This window comes from Pristiophorus japonicus, chromosome 14 (assembly GCF_044704955.1).
Source record: "Pristiophorus japonicus isolate sPriJap1 chromosome 14, sPriJap1.hap1, whole genome shotgun sequence".
Classification (NCBI taxonomy): Eukaryota; Metazoa; Chordata; class Chondrichthyes; family Pristiophoridae; genus Pristiophorus; species Pristiophorus japonicus.
In genome coordinates this window covers 14761083-14783533 of record NC_091990.1, presented here as the reverse complement: position 1 = coordinate 14783533, position 22451 = coordinate 14761083, and the positions used below count along the sequence as shown (strand labels likewise).

Genomic DNA, 22451 nt, shown 5'->3' with positions numbered 1-22451 from the left:
CAGTCTCTCTCACCTCCCAGTCTCTCTCAGTGCCCCCCCCAGTCTCTCTCTCACCCCCCAGTCTCCCTCACCTCCCAGTCTCTCTCAGTGCCCCCCCCCCAGTCTCTCTCCCACCCCCCAGTCTCTCTCACCCCCTCCCCCAGTCTCTTCCGCCCCACAGCGATCTCTCCCCCCCTCCCCACAGCGATCTCAGGCCACCACACAACGATCCCCCACTCTCACAGCGATTTCAGGCCACCACACAGTGATCTCTCCCCCCTCCCCACAGCGATCTCAGGCCACCACACAACGATCCCCCCACTCTCACAGCGATCTCAGACCACCACACAACGAACCCCCACTCTCACAGCGATCTCAGGCCGCCCCACAGCAATCTCTCTTCCACCACCCTCACAGCGATCTCAGGCCGCCCCACAGCGATCTCTCTTCCCCCACCCTCACAGCACTCTCAGGCCGGCAGTCTGTGGCCTCTCGTCGGTGTAAGCCCTCTCTCGAACAGTGCCCCCTACTATTCCCCTACTATCCATCTGCAGGGCATTCATTGCAAAAGTAGAACCAAATGATGGGCAATTTTATGCTATCAAGTAAGAGTTCAGCAGATAGTGAACCAAATCATTGCACATAGAACCCTGAAGCACGCACTGCAATGGTTTGAAAAACAGCAAAGCAATGTGTGATCCATTGTAATGAATTCTTGTAAAGCTCTCGAATACATATAAATCATAGGCGATCCCTCGAACGAGGATGACTTGCTTCCACAAGAATTCACAGATGTTTCAATGAAGGACCTGATGTTCCAGTCCTGAACTCCAGTTGAGGGGGTGGAAGATGCCTGTGTGTGGATTTTTTTAACATGTGGTGACCGTTGCACATCAGCCACCACACGGGCTTGACAGAGCTAGGCCTTTATCCAGTGGCAAGGATTAATCAGGATGACTAGAGACCTGCTCTGCTGCACGGACCTACTGCGCACACATATCGCAGTGTGGGCAGGTCCCTGCTGCCCCTGGGCCCTCGGCTCTTCTGGGTCCCGTACCCTCATTCACCGCACCTCCACCCACGATGTTCCAGGGCCTGGTGCTCCAGCTCTATTTATAGCCCTGACCTGCGGTGGTGTTCTCTCACAGGTCGGGGCGGCCCATGATAAATAATGTTGTGTTCTTAGTTGCCTTTTAAGTAGTATGCAACAAGTTAGTGACATTGTAGCTGAGTAATAATATAGTACATAGTTTAAATGTTGCACAGTTCTTCTACTTGTATGCTCGTGTTAAACTGAAGTTAGGCTTCGGTAAATTTATAACTTGTAGCTTTGATCTCTCAACTTTTAATTATTTTGAAAAATGTAATTGATTTGCTTCTAATAGGCAAAGTTGCGTGGCTTGGGAGGAAAGTTTAAGAGCGGGAGAAATAAAATCATAGAGCAAGGGGCAATGGAGGCATTGTGGCATAGGATGAAATTGTACCCTTCTCATTTTAAATTAATGTTACTGTTTTTTAAATTCACTTTAGATCTCTCCAGGCCATGTACTCTTCTGAGGATCCTTATTATTGGTTTTAGCAGCATGCATTTTGTTTTCTAAACTCGAGCAGTACCTCAATGCACACTTGGGGACCCATAAGGCTTAGTTTTTTTTCCAAACTCTCTGGGTTTAGGTGACAAGGATATGTACTCATCAGAGAGACTGCGCTCTCCATATCTGGCAAACAGAACTCAAGTGGAATAAAACCGGAAAATGCAGCAGATTAGGCATCATCTATGGAGATGACTATCTCAATTCAACGACTATCTGTCCCATCTGTGACAAAGTCTGTGACTCTCGTATTGGACTGTTCAGCCACCAAAGAACTCACTTCAGGAGTGGAAGCAAGTCTTCCTCGATTCCGAAGGACTGCCTATGATAATGATCTGTGGAGAGAGGAAGATAGGGTTAACGTTTCAGGTCTATGCCCTTTTGTCAGAACTGGAAGATGTTACAGATGAATAGTTTGTAAAGAGGAACAGAGCCAGGGAAGAGCGGTGAAGAGAAGGATTTTTTAAATCTGTGATTAGGTGGAGGACAGGAGATGATTCAAGGACAGAAGTGATAATAGTGTAAGAAAAAAAAGGATAAAATAATGTGAAAATAATAATTGGGGTCTTGGATATATCTTTTATTTCTCGAATTTCTCCCATTATTTCCTCTTTCTGTTTTACACTATTATCACTTCTGTCATTGAATCATCTCCTAACCTCCATCTAATCATAGATCATTCTTATGAGCAGTTCATTTGTAACATCTTTCAGTTCTGATGAAGGGTCATAGACCTGAAACATTAACCCTACCTTCATCTCACCACAGATGCTACCTGACCTGCTAAATGTTTCCAGCATTTTCTGCTTTTATTTCACATTTCCAGCACGCACAGTATTTTTCCTTTTGTAGAGACTCAAGTGGATTTCTCAGCAGTTAGGTTTGGAGACTTCTTGCATGATGATAGGTTTCCTTGCATGTCAGCTTATCATAGAATAGTACTGTTGTGTATGCAAACTATAGATGTACTCTCTGTGTAGATACATGCTGGCACCACTAGAAGGCGCAACTGGTGGCGACCAGGGTTTCCTGCCCTGGTGGCAGGGACTGTATAAAAGGCTGCCCACTATGCTTGTGCCCCACTCTGGAGTTAGGAATAAAGGACCAAGGTCACTACAGTTTGAGTACAACTCATTGCCTCGTGGAGTCATTCATAAGCACACTACAGACCAATAACTGGCGACGAGAATAAGGACTTTCACGCGATATTATGACTACCTTTGGCACACTAAAAGACTTTGCAGAGGGTGATGATTCGGATGCCTTCACGGAAAGGCTCGAGCTATATTTCGTGGCAAATAACCTGGCAGGGGAGACGGACACATTGGTGGAGAAGCGCAAGGCTATACTGCTGACCAGTTATGGGCCCGAGGTCTACCGCCTCGTCAGGGACTTGCTGGCACCCACGAAAGCCAAGAATAAGACATACGATGAGCTGACTAAACAAATTCGCGACCAACTTAAACCAAAAGAGAGCATCCTCACGGCCAGGTACAGATTCTACACTCACCGCAGACCTGAGGGCCAGATGATTGCAAAATATGTTGCTGACCTCAGGAAACTTGCGGCACCGTGTGATTTTGGCATGCACCTCAACGAAGCATTGCAAGACATCTTCGTTATGGGAATTGGCCACAAGGGCCTCCTTCACAAGCTATTATCTGCCGACACCACAGAACCTGCAGAAGGCCATCAGCATCAGTCAGGCATACATGACCTTGACCAGCAGCACCAAGCAAATCATTCATCCTGTGGACTCAAACCCGGCAAGTACTGTGCACAGAATGGTGCATTTCACAGGCAAGACTGTAGAACGTGGCTCTGCCTAGGGCAGAGAGAACAGACCTCAGGGTTCCAGAACTCACAGTCCGCTGAGGGGTGCTAATCGAGTAGCACCATGCTGGCGTTGCGGAGGAAACCATAGGGCTCACCAGTGTCGGTTTGCTGAGTATGTATGCAAAGCCTGTAACATGAAGGGCCACCTCCAGCGTATGTGTAAAAGAAATATGACTCACCGTCTAGCAGAGGAGTCGGTAGATGACTTTGAATCCAGCGGGGAGTATGATGATTTGGCCAGAGAGGCAGCTCAGCCCCAAGAAGAAGTGTATGGAGTGTATACCTGCACCACCGATTGTCCTCCAGTGAAGATGGAAGTTGAGATAAACCGCGTTCCAGTCTTCATGGAAGTGGACACAGGAGCGAGCCAGTCAGTGATGAGCCAGGATGCCTTTGAGAGGCTATGGAACGAAAAACGACCCGAGCTGGTTCTAGTACAGGAAAAGTTGTGCACCTTCACCAAGGAGCTGATCCCAGCCCTTGGTAGTGTGGATGTAAGTGTAATCCATAATGGTGCGGTGCACAAGTTATCTCTGTGGATTGTTGCAGGTGATGGTCCAACGCTACTCGGAAGGAGGTGGATGGGGAAGATCCAGTGAAAATGGGAAGACCTCTTCACTCCAGCAATCGATGTCTCCCATGCTCAGAGGCAGAGCAAAACCTCACCTTCGCTTGGGCCAGGCACCAGAGAACAGACCAGCGCAGCACCTGAGGCACAGACCGTCCATCATGACTGCGTGGCAATGATCCGACGACCTAAAAGTACCTTCCCGACTCCAGTGGTAGGACTCCTGGGGAGGAAGATCGAATTCACAGGCACTCTTCCAGCTTTTGTGGCAGGATCGTGGGAGAGAAGGATCAAGGCAGTCGACCTCGAGGACAGAGGCAAGATGGCGTTCCTGCTGCAGCGAGGTACAGAGTGGCGTGGCAGGGTTCTCTTAAAGGAGACCTGCAACCAACTGAACTTAAAGAGACATTGTATGCATGGCAATCAATGTAACAAACCGATTAAGAATGTAAAGAACAAAATGTTGCCAGATGTCAGGAACAGAGTGTCCCCAAAAGTAGCAAGCCAATGAATTCAGGAGGGTAAAGGTGCCCTGCCCTAGGTGTTCCCACAAGTTATAGGCCAGCGACCTCAGGAGGGTGAAGGCACTGATCCTGATACCCTTCCCCAGGTCTATCCCACGCTGCAGGCACCCAATGGCACTATTCATCACGGACCTGGAAACGAAAACAGCGGAGTTTGATTCCTACAGGTCGTAAATTATTAGAGAAATTTAGAATGTAAAATTTAAAAATTTTCATACTGTTCCTTTCTTAATTTAATCGTTCTTTCCTTCTCTTTATTTCTCTTACTGCACTCTAATTCACCCTCCTTCTCCATTTGTTTCTTCTTCAATTTTTAAGTTTCATTGGTTAAGCATTGTTAGACCCATCGTTCACCAAGTTCTCAGATGCCCCATTTCCCTCGCCGTGTTGTAATCAGCTTGCATCTCCAGCACTAAAATTTTTCAAGCTGAAGTGTGAGGGACAAAGTCTAACTAACAGGACACTCTCCAGCAAATTCTGGGCCATTATGTCACTCTTAAACTGGCTATTGGGAGGGCACAGGATTAGTTCAGGATGACTCTCTCCTGGAGAGAACTTCTTATCCTTCACTCAACCAGGGTCAAGAACTCTCCATGGGGAGAAATGCAGACACTAATGCAAAGCACATTGCACTAGTGCATCAACACACTGCAGCATTTTTTCCCTTAGGAAAATGAAAAATGAGAATAAAGCAAAGATTAACTGGTAGTGTAATTAATATATTATGTATCACTAATAAGTTTGAGCTTTGAAGTAAAGTAATTGTGCTATTTTACTGGTTGAAATGTGGGCGCGATTAAATTATCTTTCCGCAGCCTGCTGACTTCTCCAATTGTTCGTTCTTTTAGCTTCTGACAGTGATTGGCTGTCAGAATCCGAGTCGGCTGCTTCCCGCGGGCGATCGACTGAAATAGGGAAAAAAGATGTGCACTCACCTGTTCCTGCTGTGCCCACGAGAGATCCCGGTCCTGAGGCCTTCACTCACTGCGCGTTGGAGCGCGTGCACGTTGGGATGTCCGAAGAGCTGGAGCTGCAGTCACATGGCTCTGAGTAGCCAATCAAGGTAAAGTATTTTCTCGATCATAATAATGGGAACTCCGTAAGTTGGAGTTCCCAATATTATGATTGAGAAACCCCCCCCAAACACCCAAAACACTAATAAAAAAAAGAAAAAATACACCACATATTTAACATTAATTTAAATTAAAGTTATTTATGTCTTATATTTAAAAAAATTCCGATTTAAAAAAAAAAATTTAAATTATGGTTTAAAATAAACTTACCGTAGTGGGGAGAGTTTTTAACAAAATATGTTTAGTAAATGTTATTTTATTATGTTTTTGTGTGTTTTAAAACTCTTACGCATATAAAAGTAGGCTATGCACCTGCTTTTACCAGGCGCAAGAGTTTTCAGCACATGCGTATTGTGCGCTGAAAACCGGCTTTTGCAATGCCTTCCTGAGTCCGTACACACTCTGTACAGACCTGGGGAGGCCACGATTTCTGAGCCTATATGTTCGAACAGCAACAATTAAATACTTTCATATTTGCGGAATAATTTTACCTTGTTCTCTGGGCTGGTCGTATAGCATAAGAATATTAATGAAGGTTCCAGTAGTTTGTGATGACATCATGCAGTTTTACTGCATTTTCAGTAATAATTTTTAAAATGTGTCAAAATCTTCAACAGATTTTCATCTACTTGTGCTACATAAAACTTGCTGGGGGTAAGCGGTAAGCGTTTAACCCACGCCCGTTCATTGCATTGAAGGTAGCATGGTAAATTCGTGCTGCTTGCTGCTTTATATAATTGCTGCGTGCAGCCAGAGCTACCCACACTGTTTATTGGCTGTACGCTTCAGCAAGGGACCCGATGTAGGGATTGAATAATGCTATTTATAGGCAGCCAGTACCTCTTAAAAGGGGAGTTACACTGTGGCTGGTGGTGGTGGGAGTCATTTGAAAACTGAATCTCTGCTATGATACTTTGAGGAATGGCTGAACATGCAAGAGAGCGAGCACTAAGGTTTTCAGACATTGCACTGGAGGTCTTCGTGGAAGAGATGCAAAGATAAAGAGAAGTCCTGTATCCACAGAGGGGCAGGAGGCTTTCCAGACAGACATTCAGGAGGCTGTGAGAGCAGTAGTGGCAGAGGCCACTGCCAGAAGTGTGGCTCCAAGAACATGGATTTAGCGGAGGAAGATGTTTAATGATCTCACAAATGTTGTCAAGGTGAGTGTGTTCATCTTCAAATGGCATATCCTGCCAACTGTACCACCAGCCTCATCCACTAATCAATTCACTACACCCCCCATAACTCACCTACCAACAATCAGTACTCAATCCTAGAATTCATATGCTTTACCTCACCCTCACACACGTAGCACTTTTGCAAGCCTCGCACCATAACTCACGGTTCGCATACACTGGCAGCTATTCAACCATGACAGCCGCATCATCCAAACATATTACAGGACGCCCACTGACATACTTCCCACTTTCTTGCAGGAGAAGGAAGCACATAACAGACACCAGCAAAGAACTAGAGGAGGAAAAGTGCACCTGCATGTTTTAACGCCCATGGAGGCGACCATGCTGGCCAAGATGGGAAGGAATATCCCTGAGGCTGTGACCACTGGTGGAGCTGAAGCAATCGATGATGAGAATATCTGCATAGCTAATTCTCCTTCTCTTATCCCACTTCTCCCTCATCCTTCAATCTCTTCTGACTTAGAAGCTGGAGATGGTGTACTTCCTATTTTCTCCTCTCCCTATACTCCAACTCAACCCTTGTCCCTTTTTCATTTCAGATACCCAAGAACCAAAGGCTTCCCAGTCAATGGAGGAAGAGGAAGAAGACAGTGAAGATGAAGAGACACCATTACTCGATCTTACAGTCACAAGGACCAGCTCAGATACTGACACCACTTATTTTAGTGGCTAGGATAGAGGAGGGGGTCTGCCTATGGTGAGACACCTGGCACAAGTGTCAGGAGCCAGTGTGAGGGGAAAGGATAATGCAGGTGCCACAGGGCGAGGTCACACACTAGTTCTGCTGCAGTGGACTCAGATAAAGACTTCAATGGGCCAGGCTACAGAAGAAGGCTGATGGGTATATCCTACAAATGTTTGGTGCACAGGAAAGCCTGCCAGAAAGCTTGTGCTCAATATCAAGGAGCATGAAGGATTCCAGCCCCTGTGCAACCCACCATGATACAGCATGTGATGGCTGATGTCACAGCTACCATTGCAGCAAAGACAGCTTCCATCAAAGGTCGAAATACTGCAGTGGAAGTTCAGACTTCGGCCTTACAAGTTCCAACTGCTGCCATCATGGCTCTGGAACTTCAGCTTCGCCGAGGCGTACGAAAGCATGAGCCATACACTAAACATCCGTAAGACAAAGGTCCTCCACCAACCTGACCCCGCCACACAGCACTGCCCCCGAGTCATCAAGATCCATGGCGCAGCCCTGGACAACGTGGACCACTTTCCATACCTCGGGAGCCTATTATCAGAAAGGGCAGACAACGATGACGAGGTTCAACATCGCCTCCAGTGTACCAGCGCAGCCTTCGGCCGCCTGAGAAAGAGAGTGTTTGAAGATCAGGCCCTCAAATCTGACACCAAGCTTATGGTCTACAGGACTGTAGTAATACCCGCCCTCCTGTATGGCTCAGAGACGTGGACCATATACAGTAGACACCTCAAATTGCTGGAGAAATACCACCAGTGATGTCTTCGCAAGATCCTGAAAATCCCCTGGGAGGACAGACGCACCTACATCAGTGTTCTTGATCAGGCCGACATCCCCAGCATTGAAGCACTGACCACCGTTGGGCGGGCCACATTGTTCGCATGCCCGACACGAGACTCGCAAAGCAAGCGCTCTACTCGGAACTCCTACATGGCAAGTGAGCCCCAGGTGGGCAGAGGAAACATTTCAAGGACACCCTCAAAGCCTCCTTGATAAAGTGCAACATCCCCACCGACACCTGGGAGTCCCTGGCCAAAGACCGCCCTAAATGGAGGAAGAGCATCCGGGAGGGCGCTGAGCACCACTTGTCTCGTTGCCGAGAGCATGCAGAAAACAAGCACAGGCAGTGGAAGGAGCATGCGGCAAATCAAACTCCCCACCCACCCTTTCTCACAACTGTCTGTCCCACCTGTGACAGAGACTGTAATTCCCGTATTGGATTGCTCAGTCACCTGAGAACTCACTTTTAGAGTGGAAGCAAGTCTGCCTCGATTTCGATGATGATGATGATGATGATGATGGCTACTGTTATGTATGTTAACTGGGTTTTACCTGCCACCGGAGGGCGCGACTGTCGGAGTCCTAATGGTCACTGGCAGACACATGCAAGCCATGTATATAGTGTTGGCAGCCATGTTGGATCTTCACTTAGAGAATAAATAAACTGGAGTAAGGTCATGCCTGAACTAGCTCACCATACTTAGCCTCGTGGAGATATTCGATACTTAACAATTAGTGACGAGTTAAAAATAGGAACTTTCATGCAACCATGTCTGTTGGAATTTTGGAGAAATTCGTGGAAGGGGAAGACTGGGAGGATTTCACTGATTGCCTCGACCAGTACTTCGTAGCCAATGGATTGGAAGGAACCGATAACGTAATTAAGCGGAGGGCGGTTCTCCTCACCGTTTGTGGGTCAAAAATTTATGGCCTTATCAAGAATCTACTCTCACCGACTCGACCAACGGGTAAGACTTACAGTGAATTGTGTACTCTGGTTCGGAACCACTTTAAACCAAAGGAAAGCATCATCATGGTGAGGTATCATTTCTATAGACATAATCGCTCAGAGGGCCAGGACATGGTGGAATTTGTCACCGACCTGAGACGTCTCGCTGGGCCATGCAACTTTGGAGCTGCTTTGGAGGAAATGCTGCAGAACTTTTTCATGCTTGGCATTGGCCATGAAGTCATCCTTTGAAAGCTGCTGGCTGCTGAATCTCTAGACCTGAGCAGGGCCATCACAATCGGCAGGCATGCATCTCCACGGACGAAAACTCAAAACAGATATCTTCCCAGCATCGAAACTCACCAGCAAGTACTGTGCATAAAATAATATCGTCGGCAGGCAGAGCTGCACATGGCAAGGCCTACTCGTCCGCGTTTATACGACCTGTAACTGCTCAAAGTCCGCCATCGGGGATGAATCAAATCTCCCTTAATTTTCGCCGATGGATATTCATGCCTGGGTGATTGTGATCGCCCTGCTCAAGTTCGCATTGCGGGGGCTCTCATAGGGCCCATCAATGTCGATTCAAGCAATACATGTGCAAAGGCTGTGCAATAATGGGGCATCTTCAGCGAATGTGTCCACAACCGAGCAAGCGTGCTGCGACACACCATGTGGCTGAGGATGATTGATCCAGCGTGGATCAAGCAGCACAGGTAACTCAACCCAAGGTACAGGACGAAGAAGTGTATGGAGTACATTCTTTTACCAAAAGTCCTCCGATAATGCTGGAAGTTAAATTAAATGGGGTTCCGGTATCCATGGAATTGGACAGGGGTGCGAGTCAGTCAATAATGAGCCAGAGGGCTTTCGAAAAGCTGTGGGACTCTAAGGCAAACAGACCCAAACTGAGCCCAATCAATGCGAAGCTGCGTACCTACACCAAAGAGCTCATACCAGTCATTGGCAGCGCGGCAGTCAAGGTATCGTACGATGGAGCTGTGCATGATTTATCGTTGTGGATCATTCCAGACAATGGCCCAATGCTGTTCGGCAGTAGTTGGCTTGAGAAAATTAAATGAAACTGGAATGATATTAAAGCCTTATCACCAGTGGATGACGCTTCGTGTGCTCAAGTGCTGAGCAAGTTTCTCTAGTTGTTCGAACCAGGCATTGGCAACTTCACAGAAGCCAAGGTGCAGATCCACCTCGGCCCAGATGCAAGACACGTCCATCACAAGGCTCGGGCAGTTCCGTACATGATGAGGGAGAAGGTCGAGATCGAACTGGACAGACTTCAATGGGAAGGAATCATATCACCAGTCGAGTTCAGCGAATGGGCCAGTCCAATTGTCCCGGTGTTGAAAAGTGATGGCACGGTCAGGATCTGCAGCAATTACAAGGTAACGATCAACCAAGTCTCGATACAGGATCAGTACCCGTTACCCAAGGCTGACGACCTGTTTGCAACGCTAGCGGGGGGAGAAGTCGTTCACCAAATTGGACCTGACCTCTGCTTACCTGACACAGGACCTGGTCGAATCTTCAAAAAAACTGGCGTGCATCAACACCCAAAAAGGACTGTTTATATACCACAGATGCCCTTTCGGAATTCGCTCGGCGGCAGCCATATTTCAGAGAAACATTGAGAGTTTGCTGAAATCCGTCCCGAGAACTGTCATGTTCCAAGATGACATCCTGATCACCGGTCGTGACGCCACTGCACACCTGCACAACTTGGAAGAGGTTCTACGTCGTCTGGACAGAGTGGGACTCAGGCTAAAACCCTCCAAAACCCTTCATGGCACCAGAAGTTGAATTCCTGGGGAGAAAGATTGTAGCAGACGGCATCAGGCCTACGGACTTGAAGACAGAGGCCATTAAGAATGCACTCAGACCCCAGAGTGTGACGGAGCTGCGTTCGTTCCTGGGTCTTTTCAACTATTTTGGTAACTTTCTACCGAGTTTGAGCATATTGCTAGAGCTCTTGCACATGTTGCTGAGAAAGGGTAATGACTGGGTTTGGGGCAAATCTCAAGACAGAGCCTTTGAGAAGGCCAGGGTGCTTTGAGAATGCTATGTTCCAACAAATTACGAGTACACTATGACCCATGCAAACGGTTAGTGCTGGTCTGTGACACCTCATCATATGGGGTCGGTTGTGTGCTCCAGCAAGCTCAAGCAAGCAGGCAAACTCCAACCAGTTGCATACGCGTCCAGAGGTCTGTCTAAGGCTGAAAGAGCCTATAATATGGAAGAGAAAGAGGCTTTAGCATGCGTATATGGGGTTAGGAAAATGCACCAATACCTGTTTGGGCTTCGGTTTGAGCTTGAAAAAGACCACAAGCCGCTCATTTCATTGTTTTCTGAGAGCAAAGGTAGAAATGCCAATGCCTCATCCCGCATCCAAAGATGGGCACTGACATTATCCGGTTATGATTATGTCATCCACCACAGACCAGGCACTGAAAACTGTGCTGATGCGCTTAGCCGGCTACCATTGCCCACAACCGGGGTGGAAATGCCGCAGCCTGCAGACTTGCTGCTGGTCATGGATGCCTTCGAGAGCGAGGGGTCACCTGTCACGGCTCGCCAAATTAGGGCGTGGACCAGCCAGGATCTTGTACTGTCAAGCGTAAAAAGGTGTGTCCTAAATGGAAATTGGTCTGCCATTCCCAGGGAAATACAGGATGAAATTAAGCCTTATAGCTGCCGCAAAGATGAATTGTCTATTCAGTCTGATGGTCTGTTATGGGGTAATCGTGCTGTTATGCCAAAAAAAGGCAGGGAAACTTTTGTGCGAGATTTACACAGTACTCACCCAGGCATTGTCATGATGAAGGCCATTGCCAGGTCTCACATTTGGTGGCCCGGCATTGACTCGGACTTGGAGTCATGCGTGCATCAGTGCAACACTTGCATTCAACTGAGTAACGCACCTGTGGAGGCTCCGCTGAGTCTGTGGTCATGGCCATCCAAACCGTGGTCAAGGATCCACAAAGATTTTGCCCGCCCTTTTCTCAGCAAAATATTTTTAGTGATAGTGGACGCTTACACCAAATGGATTGAATGCGTAATCATGTCATCCAGCACGCCCACAGCCACTATTGAAAGCCTCCGGGCCATGTTCGCCATCCATGGCCTGCCCGACGTCCTTGACAGTGACAGCGGACCGTGTTTCACCAGTTCGGAGTTCCACAAGTTTATGACCCGTAATGGCATCAAGCAGATCAGCTCTGCCCCTTTCAAACCCGCGTCTAACGGTCAAGTGGAGCAGCTGAGCCATTAAACAGAGCCTAAATCGCGTGACTCACAGCTCCCTTCAGACCCGCTTGTCCCGCATTCTGTTCAGTTACCTGACGAGACCCCACTTGCTCACCGGGGTCCCTCCTGCCAAACTGTTAATGAAGAGAGGCCTCAAAACCAGGCTCTCCCTTGTACACCCGGATCTCAATGATCATGTCAAAACCAGAAGGCAACGGCAGCAATGGTACCACGATCGCGTGGCCGCATCATGTGACATTGCTGTTCATGATCCTGTGTTTGTCCTGAATTATGGTCATGGTCCAAAGTGGATTGTTAAATGGCCAAACGTGCAAGAGGCACATCGACCAAACCAAACTGCGATTCACAGACAACCCAGAACAAATTGAAGATTACATCATCATCGACCAACCAACACACATGCAACCATCAGTTGATCCTTGTGTTATTCACAAAGACGAACCTACCATCCCTAACAATACTGTCAGACCGACTGCTCCGCAATACAGCAATGGTCCTACTAACTCACCCAAGCTTGGGTTCGAACTGAGAAGATCAACCAGGGAGCGGAAGGCCCCAGACCGTCTCAACTTGTAAATACAACCTGCACCAAGGACTTTGGGGGGAATGATGTTATGTATGTTAACTGGGTTTTAGCTGCCACCACGACTGTCGGAGTCCTAATGGTCACTGGCAGACACGTGCAAGCCGTGTATATAATGTTGGCAGCCATGTTGAATCCTCACTTTGAGAATACATAAACTGGAGTAAGGTCATGCTTGAACTAGCTCACTGCCTTGTGGAGTTATTCGATACTGAACAGCTACCATTGTTCAAAGCAACTTCAGGGCATCACAGCAGTCCATCAATCTGTTGTCCAACTGATCAGGACGATTGCTGAGGTGCTGTCCCAGGATAGGAGTGGAGGGCAGAGAAACCCAAGGCAAAAATCAGAAAGGGCCACTTTACAGCAAAATTCTAAAGGGACAAAGTGTGTTAAAAAGACAATCCTGAAGGCTCTGTGCCTCAATGCGAGGAGTATTCGTAATAAGGTGGACGAATTACAGGCAGCTATTAACGAATATGATATTGTGATTACGGAGACATGGCTCCAGGGTGACCAAGGCTGGGAACTTAACATTCACGGGTATTCAACATTCAGGAGGGATAGACAGAAAGGAAAAGGAGGTGGAGTAGTGTTGCTGGTTAAAGAGGAAATTAACGCAATAGTAAGGAAGGACATTAGCTTGGATGATGTGGAATCTGTATGGGTAGAGCTGCGGAATAGCAAAGGACAGAAAACGCTAGTGGGAGTTGTGTACAGACCACCAAACAATATTGGTGAGGTTGGGGACAGCATCAAACAAGAAATTAGAGATGCATGCAGTTATCATGGGCGACTTTAATCTACATATAGATTGGGCTAACCAAACTGGTAGCAATACGGTGGAGGAGGATTTCCTGGAGTATATTAGGGATGGTTTTCTGGACCAATATGTCGAGGAACCAACTAGAGGGCTGGTCATCCTAGACTGGGTGATGTGTAATGAGAAAGGACTAATTAGCAATCTTGTTGTGCAAGGCCCCTTGGGGAAGAGTGACCATAATATGGTAGAATTCTTTATTAAGATGGAGAGTGACACAGTTAATTCAGAGACTGAGGTCCTGAAAAGGAAAGGTAACTTCGATGGTATGAGACGTGAATTGACTAGAATAGACTGGCGAATGATACTTAAAGGGTTGACGGTGGATAGGCAATGGCAAACATATAAAGATCACATGGATCAACTTCAATAATTGTACATCCCTGTCTGGAGTAAAAATGAGGAAGGTGGCTCAACCATGGCTAACAAGGGAAATTACGGATAGTGTTAAATCCAAGGAAGAGGCATATAAATTGGCCAGAAAAAACAGCAAACCTGAGGACCGGGAGAAATTTAGAATTCAGCAGAGGAGGACAAAGGGTTTAATTCGGAGGGAGAAAACAAAGTATGAAAGGAAGCTTGCTGGGAACATAAAAACTGACTGCAGAAGCTTCTTTAGATATGTGAAGAGAAAAAGATTAGTGAAGACATACGTAGGTCCCTTGCAGTCAGAATCAGGTGAATTTATAATGGGGAACAAAGAAATGGCAGACCAATTGAACAAATACGTTGGTTCTGTCTTCACGAAGGAAGACACAAATAACATTCCGGAAATACTAGGGGACCAAGGATCTCACGAGAAGGAGGAACTGAAGGAAATCCTTATTACTCAGGAAATTGTGTTAGGGAAATTGATGGGATTGAAGGCCGATAAATCCCCAGGGCCTGATAGTCTGCATCCCAGAGTACTTAAGGAAGTGACCCTAGAAATAGTGGATGCATTGGTGATCATTTTCCAACAGTCAATCGACTCTGGATCAGTTCCTATGGACTGGAGGGTAGCTAATGTAAAAAAGGAGGGAGAGAGAAAACGGGGAATTATAGACTGGTTAGCCTGACATCGGTAGTGGGGAAAATGTTGGAATCAATTATTAAGGATGAAATAGCAGCGCATTTGGAAAGAAATGACAGGATCAGTCCAAGACAGCAAGGATTTATGAAAGGGAAATCATGCTTGACAAATCTGCTCGAATTTTTTAAGGATGTAACTGGTAGAGTGGACAAGGGAGAACCAGTGGGTGTGGTGTATTTGGACTTTCAAAAGGCTTTTGACAAGGTCCCACTTAAGAGATTGGTGTGCAAGATTAAAGCACATGCTATTGGGGGTAATGTATTGACGTGGATAGAGAATTGGTTTGCAGACAGGAAGCAGAAAGTCGGGATAAACGGGTCCTTTTCAGAATGGCGGGCAGTGACTAGTGGGTGCCGCAGGGCTCAGTGCTGGGACCCCAGCTATTTACAATATACATCAATGACTTAGATGAAGGAATTGAGTGTAATATCTCCAAGTTTGCAGATGACACTAAGCTGAGTGGCGGTGTGGGCTGTGAGGAGGATGCTAAGAGGCTGCAGGGTGACTTGGACAGGTTAGGTGAATGGGCAAATGCATGGCAGATGCAGTATAATGTGGATAAATGTGAGGTTATCCAGTTTGGGGGCAAAAAAATGAAGGCAGAATATTATCTGAATGGCGGCAGATTAGGGAAAGGGGAGGTGCAACGAGACCTGGGTGTCATGGTACATCAGTCATTAAGGTTGGCATGCAGGTGCAGCAGGCGGTGAAGAAGGCAAATGGCATGTTGGCCTTCATAGCTATGGGATTTGAGTATAGGAGCAAGGAAGTCTTACTGCAGTTGTACAGGGCCTTGATGATGCCTCACCTGGAATATTGTGTTCAGTTTTGGTCTCCTAATCTGAGGAAGGACATTCTTGCTATTGAGGGAGTGCAGCGAAGGTTCACCTGACTGATTCCCGGGATGGCAGGACTGACATATGAGGAGAGACTGGATTGACTGGGCCTGCATTCACTGGAGTTTAGAAGAATGAGTGGGAATCTCATAGAAACATATAAAATTCTGACGGGACTAGACAGGTTAGATGCAGGATGACTGTTCCCGATGTTGGGGAAGTCCAGAACCAGGGGTCACAGTCTAAGGATAAGGGGTAAGCCATTTAGGACCGAGCTGAGGAGAAACTTCTTCACTCAGAGAGTTGTTAACCTGTGGAATTCTCTACCCAGAGAGTTGTTGGTGCCAGTTCATTGGATATATTCAAGAGGGAGTTAGATATGGCCCTTACGGCTAAAGGGATCAAGGGGTATGAGAGAAAGCAGGAAAGAGGTACTGAGGTGAATGATCAGCCATGATCTTATTGAATGGTGGTGCAGTCTCGAAGGGCCAAATGGCCTACTCCTGCACCTATTTTCTATGTTTCTAGTGACAGTGGCTCCCTGAAGCACAAATTTGCTTTCCTCTCTCAGGAGGACAGCATTTGTGCTCCCACCCCTGCCACTCCGATAGTGCCCTAGCGGTTGCTTGTTAGCCAGCTGCAGCCCAGCACGAAATGGTGCAGTCTGAAGCCAGGCCTTCCAGGGCCAGAGCTGCTTGAGGACGCCCTCCACGGCCACATGCAGTCTCCTCAATTGGAAATCGCCAGCCTTCCATCACCCATGCTGCAGCCACTGGGAAAGCACCTTGTAGGAGCACTAGGAGAGGCAAAGGCACGCAGAAGACAGGCACTTACGGAATGCACATGGGTGATTAGTTTATTTTTGTATGCATTATGTCATGATTGAATTTATAAATTTGGATTGCAATGTGCATTTTCTAGTGGTTTTTATTGTTGTGTTGTCAAAAGAGAACGATGTGATGGCTGATAAGGAGTGTTGGTGAATGGGGAGCTGTGGTTGAGTTTATTGGTATCTCTCATTAATGATTTCATCACACAGAATCCGGGCAGAATGGGGCTGTCTATGTTGTAGCCGCCCTTCATCTTCCTGTTCCTTCACTTCTAGTTGCAGTTCCTCCTCCTCCTGCTCTTCCTCGTGCTCCTACTCCTCAACTTCTCGCCTGACATGGTTGTTCCCTCATAATGGCCAGGTTGTGCAGAAAACTGACACAAATTTTAATACCCACTCAGCTGAGTACTGCATGGCTCCTCCAGAACAGTCCAAGCAGCAGAAGCATTGCTTGAAGACACTAATGGCGTGCAGTATAACTTTCCTTGTGGCAACATGGGTCTCATTGTATGCCTGCTGTGTATGTGTGTGCGGGTCCCAGACCAGAGTCATGAGCAATGTCCTGAGTGGATAACCCTTATTGGCCAGTAGACAGGTTTTGACTTGCCATGGTGTTTCAAATACAGGTGGCACAGAAGACTGCTGCAGAATGAAGGAACTCTGACTACTGCCAGGATAATGGGCATTCACCATCATGATGCACTGCCTGTGGTCGCGCACCAGCTGCGCATTGAGGGAATGGAACTCTTTTCAGTGCATGAAAATGGGCGAGTTTACATAAGGTGCACTCAAGGCAATCTGCTTGCAGTCACTGGCACCCTGCACCTTGGGGAAGCCTGCAGTCTGTGCAAATCCTCTTGCTCACTCTGCTTGCTTGTCTCTGTCAAGAGGGAACGAGTTGAAGCTGCCTCTCTTTATATAGAGAGCCTCAGTGACCTCCCTTATACAGCAGTGTACTGCAAACTGCGAGATGTTACTTATATCTCCAACAGCCTGGAAAGTTAGGAGCCACAGTCACCTTGACAGCCACAGGCAATGCGCTCCTTGCCCTGCTTTGAGGTTGCAGTTGTGGGTGCAACAATTAGCAGATTTCACTCAAGACCTCGTGAAGCCTTCTCCCTCTCCCTCTTCTACCAATTTGTCCTGCTCTGCGTGGCTCTCTTCATTCTCCCAGTTATGCTCACTTTCAAGAAGAAGGCCTACCAGGCCACCCATGTCCAGATGGACGTAAAGGATCCCATGACACTATTTATAGAAGAGCAGAGAAGTCGTGAGGTCGTGCGAGTCGCTGTATAAATGCAAGTTCTTTCTTGGACAGTGAAAGCATTGTCAGCTGATGTGCTGACCGAATGCTCCGACATCTACACTTCCAGGAAGGTTCATTGGATACTAATCAGGATGAGGAAACCTGTACAATCCCCAATGAAACAAACTTGGGATGGCATTTGAAGCCATCTGACACATCACAAGATGCCCTCGCACTGTCCCAGGTTCCACACCAGGATCTGCCCACTTCCACCACTTTCTTTTGAATTTGTGAAAGAAATGTCACTAATTTGTGTGTTTTCCAATGCATAAATTCACAATTTTGAAACTTCCTGCTCCTCTACCCACCCGCCCCCCGCACTTCTGTGCAGCAACATTCCTTATGAGCTGTGCGGTTTCTGCCGGTCCCACGCAGCCTGGGGCTGGGTCTTGCAATGTTTTCAGTGGGTCTTTAAGGACAAGAGGAAAGTCAGAGACTGAGGGGTTTAATGGGGCCTAAGTGGCTGAAGGCTTAGCCGCCAATGGTGGGCAAAGGAAAAGGGCGATGCTCGAGAGGCTGAAGTCGGGAACTGAATCACACTTCTGCAGCCTGATTTAGGCAAAACATATTAGATATTGAAAAAATGTAAATGCTACATGCTGGTCATTTGCATCAATTTAATATAGTCGAAAATAAATGAGAAGATGTAGATGATTTCAAATATTTATTTTAGATTGAGCTCAATAAAATTTAGAAGAAAAAGTGGAACCAAAAAAGAAAATTCCACCACTTTTTGAATTTGTTAAAGAAATGTCAATAAATTGTATTTCTTCCAATGCATAAATTCACAATTTTGAAACTTTTTGCTCCCCCTCCCGCCCCCGCCCCCCGCCCCCCCACCGCCGCTCTCTTCTCATCCACTGCAATCTTCGAGCTCCTTTTCTTCCAATCACCACTACAACCATTGTACAATTTGTACAGTGAGCAGGAGGCATGTGATTGTAGTGATTGATCCGCAAATCCACAGCACAATTGAGGCCCACAAAATTGCAATCAAGAGGTTGTCGACTTTTGGAAAGGAGGGTCAAGAAACTATAGAAAGTTTGATGAGGAAAGTCTCAACTGGTTATGTTGCTGGGAATCCTGGCAGATTTTCTTTTTCTCCCTCGTCCAGAGTCACCAATTCAAACTGCAGTCCCAACTGAGATTGGTTCATTCATCATGTGAGTCCAACAAGGAATCTTCTCGTTTAGGAACATAGGAACTGGAGTAGGACATTCAGCCCCTCGAACCTGTTCTGCCATTTAATTAGATCATGGCTGATCTGTATCTCAACTCCAACTACCCATGTTGGTTCCATAACCTTTAACACCCTTGCCTAACAAGAATCTATCAATCTCAGTTTTGAAATTTTCAACTGATCTCCAGCCTCAACAGCTTTTTAGGGGAGAGAGTTCCAGATTTACACTACCCATTGTGTGAAGAAGTACTTCCTGACATCAGTCCTGAATAGCCTAGATCTAATTTAAGTTTATGCTTCCTTGTTCTGGATTCCCCCACCAGAAGAAACAGTTTCTCTCAATCTACCCTATCACATCCTTTAATCATCTTAAACACCTCAATTAGATCACCCCTTAATCTTCTATACTCAAGAGAATTCAAGCCTAGTCTATGCAACCTGTTCTCATTATTTAACCCTTGCAGCCCCAGTATTATTTTCATGAATCTGCACTGAACATCCTTCAAGGCCAATATCGCCTTTCTGGCAGTGCCCAGAACTGAATGCACTACTTCAGATCGGATCGAACCAGAGTTTTATATAATTCCAAATAACTTCCACCCCTCTGTAATCCAGCCCCCTTGAGACAAAGGCCAACCTTTCATTAGCTTTTTAATTATTTTTGAACACCGGTTTTCCCACTGACTTAGTTTATCAATGTCCCTTTGCAACTTTTTGCTCCCATCTGCACTATTACTGTGCCACCTAACTTGGTGTTGTCAGCAAACTTGGATATATGACTCCTTATTCCTTCATCTAAGTCATTTAAAAAAAAATTCATTCATGGGATGCGAGCATCACTGGCAAGGCCAGCATTTATTGCCCTTCCCTAATTGCCCTTTAGAAGGTGATGGTAAGCCGCCTTCTTTAACCGCTGCAGTCCATGAGGTGTCCGTGAGGTGTTGCCTAGACCCTAAGCTCTGGAATTCCCTGCCTAAACCTCTTCACCTCTCTTTCCTTCTTTAAGACACTCCTTAAAACCTACCTCTTTGACCAAGCCTTTGGTCACCTGCCCTAATTTCTCCTTATGTTGCTCGGTGTCAAATTTTTTGTCTTCTAATATTCCTGTGAAGCGCCTTGGAAAGTGCTACTACGTTAAATGCGCTATATAAATACAAGTTGTTGTTGTTTGAAGGTACGCCCACAGTGCTATTAGAGATGGCGTTCTAGGATATATTTCCAAGTCAGGATGATGTGTGACTCGGAGGGAAACTGGTGATGGTGTTCCCATGGGCTTACTGCCCTTGTCCTAGGTGGTAGATGTTACGGGTTTGGCCTGTGCTATCACAGAAGCCTTGACAAGATGCTGCAGTGCATCTTGCAGCCATGGTACAATGGTGCTGAATGTTTAGGTAGTGGATGGGGTGCTAATCAAGCGGGCTGCTTTGTCCTGAATGGTATCGAGCTTCTTGAGTATTGTTGGAGTGGCATTCATCCAGGCAAGTGGAGAGTATTCCATCACACTCCGACTTGTGACTTGTAGATGGTGGAAAAGCTTTGGGGAGTCAGGAGGTGAGAAACTTACCGTAGCATACCCAGCCTCTGACCTGATCTTGTCGCCACGGTATCCAGGTCGCTGGTCCAGTTAAGTTTCTGATCAAAGGTGACTCCCAGGATGTTAATGGTGGTGGCTTTGGCGATGGTAATGCTGTTGAATGTCAAGTGGCGGTGGTTAGAATCTTTCTTGTTGGAAATAGCTCCCCATTCCTTCAGCTGTGGCTCAGTGGGTAGCACTCTCACCTCTGAGTCAGAAGGTTGTGGGTTCAAGTCCCACTCCAGAGACTTGAGCACAAAAATCAAGGCTAACACTCCAGTGCAGTACTGTTGGAGGTGCCGTCTTTTGGATGAGCCATTAAACTGAGGCCCCATCTGCCCTCTCAGGTGGACGTAAAAGATCCCATGGCACTGTTTTAAAGAAGAGCAGGGAAGTTATCCCTTTTGTCCTGGACAATATTTATCCCTCAATTAACATAACAAAACCCAATTATTTGGTCAATATCACATTGCTGTTTCTGGGAGTTTGCTGTGTGCAAATTGGCTGCCACGTTTCCTACATTACAACAGTGATTACACTTCAAAAAGTACTTCATTGCCTGTAAAGCACTTTGAGACATCCAGTGTTCGTGAAAGACTCTATATAAATATAAGTCTTTCTTTCTTTACAGTCATTGCCGAGCACTTGTGTGGCGCGAATGATACTCGAATGATCAGCCCAAACTAGAATGGCAGCTATGTCTTTCAGGAGTCGGCCAGCTCAGTCAGTAGTGGTGCTACCAAGCCACTCTTGGTGATGGACATTGAAGTCACCCACATTCTGGTGCCTTACTATCTTTGATGCTTCTTCCAAGTGGTGTTCAACATGGAGGAGTACTGATTCATCAGCTGAGGAAGGACGGTAATGTAGTAATCAGCAGGAGGTTTTCTTGCTCATGATGACCTGATGCCATGAGATTTCATGGGTCTGGTGTCAATGTTGAGGACTCCCAGGGCCACTCCCTCCCGACTGTATACCACTGTGCCCCCACGTCTGGTGGGTCTATCCTGCTGGTGGGACAGGACATACCCAGCGATGGTGATGAAGTAGTCTGGGACATTGGCTGAAAGGCAAAATATAAACCAGGAAGGTATGATATAAATAAAGTGAATGGTCTCCTTCTGTGCTGCAAATTTCTATGATTCTAAGCGGCCTGCGCGGGACCTTCAGATAACTACGCAGCCGCGTGGCAGTGCAGCTAAATGGGAACATTGCTTACATCTCTAACTTTTTCCAGTTCTGATGAAAGGTCATCCACCTGGAATGTTAACTTTGTTTCTCTCTCCACAGATGTTACAGGACCCACTGAGTGTTTCTAGCATTTTCTGTTTTTGTTTCAGATTTCCATCGTCTGCAGTATTTTGCTTTTATATTAGTAAATGGCTCTTTGGTGAAGAAAGCTCCGACTGCATTAACTCCTCATCAGCCACCTTTTAAAAGGCAGGTATTCTTCTAAAAAACATGCCACTTATTTAGTACAGTAAAGTGGAAAACTCTCCAAGTGTCCTCGTGGGTAAAAGTATCGGCTAATGCAGCACTGAACCGTGCAACAATCAACTAGGAAATTGTAGACCTATTTAATGTCAGTTGAGGGGAAGTTACGAGAATATACGAATGAGTAAATGAGCACATGGATCTTTACTAGTGCTTCAGCTTTTCACTATTTTGCAGTGCTAAGATCCCTCATCACAGAGGGCGCAAAAAATGAAAAAACATCATAAGATTTGCTTAAAAATTTAACTATCTGGATAACTAGCATGT

At 46.5% G+C, this 22451-nt stretch overlaps 1 long non-coding RNA gene across 1 annotated transcript in view; it reads left to right on the top strand.

Moving 5' to 3' along the window:
• LOC139279741 (uncharacterized) overlaps positions 1-22451 on the top strand; it is a 63441-nt gene that overhangs the window by 30325 nt on the left and 10665 nt on the right. The window contains exon 2 of the long non-coding RNA XR_011596518.1: positions 22031-22130. This is a non-coding gene — a long non-coding RNA (uncharacterized lncRNA). The remainder of the gene's footprint in view (positions 1-22030; positions 22131-22451) is intronic.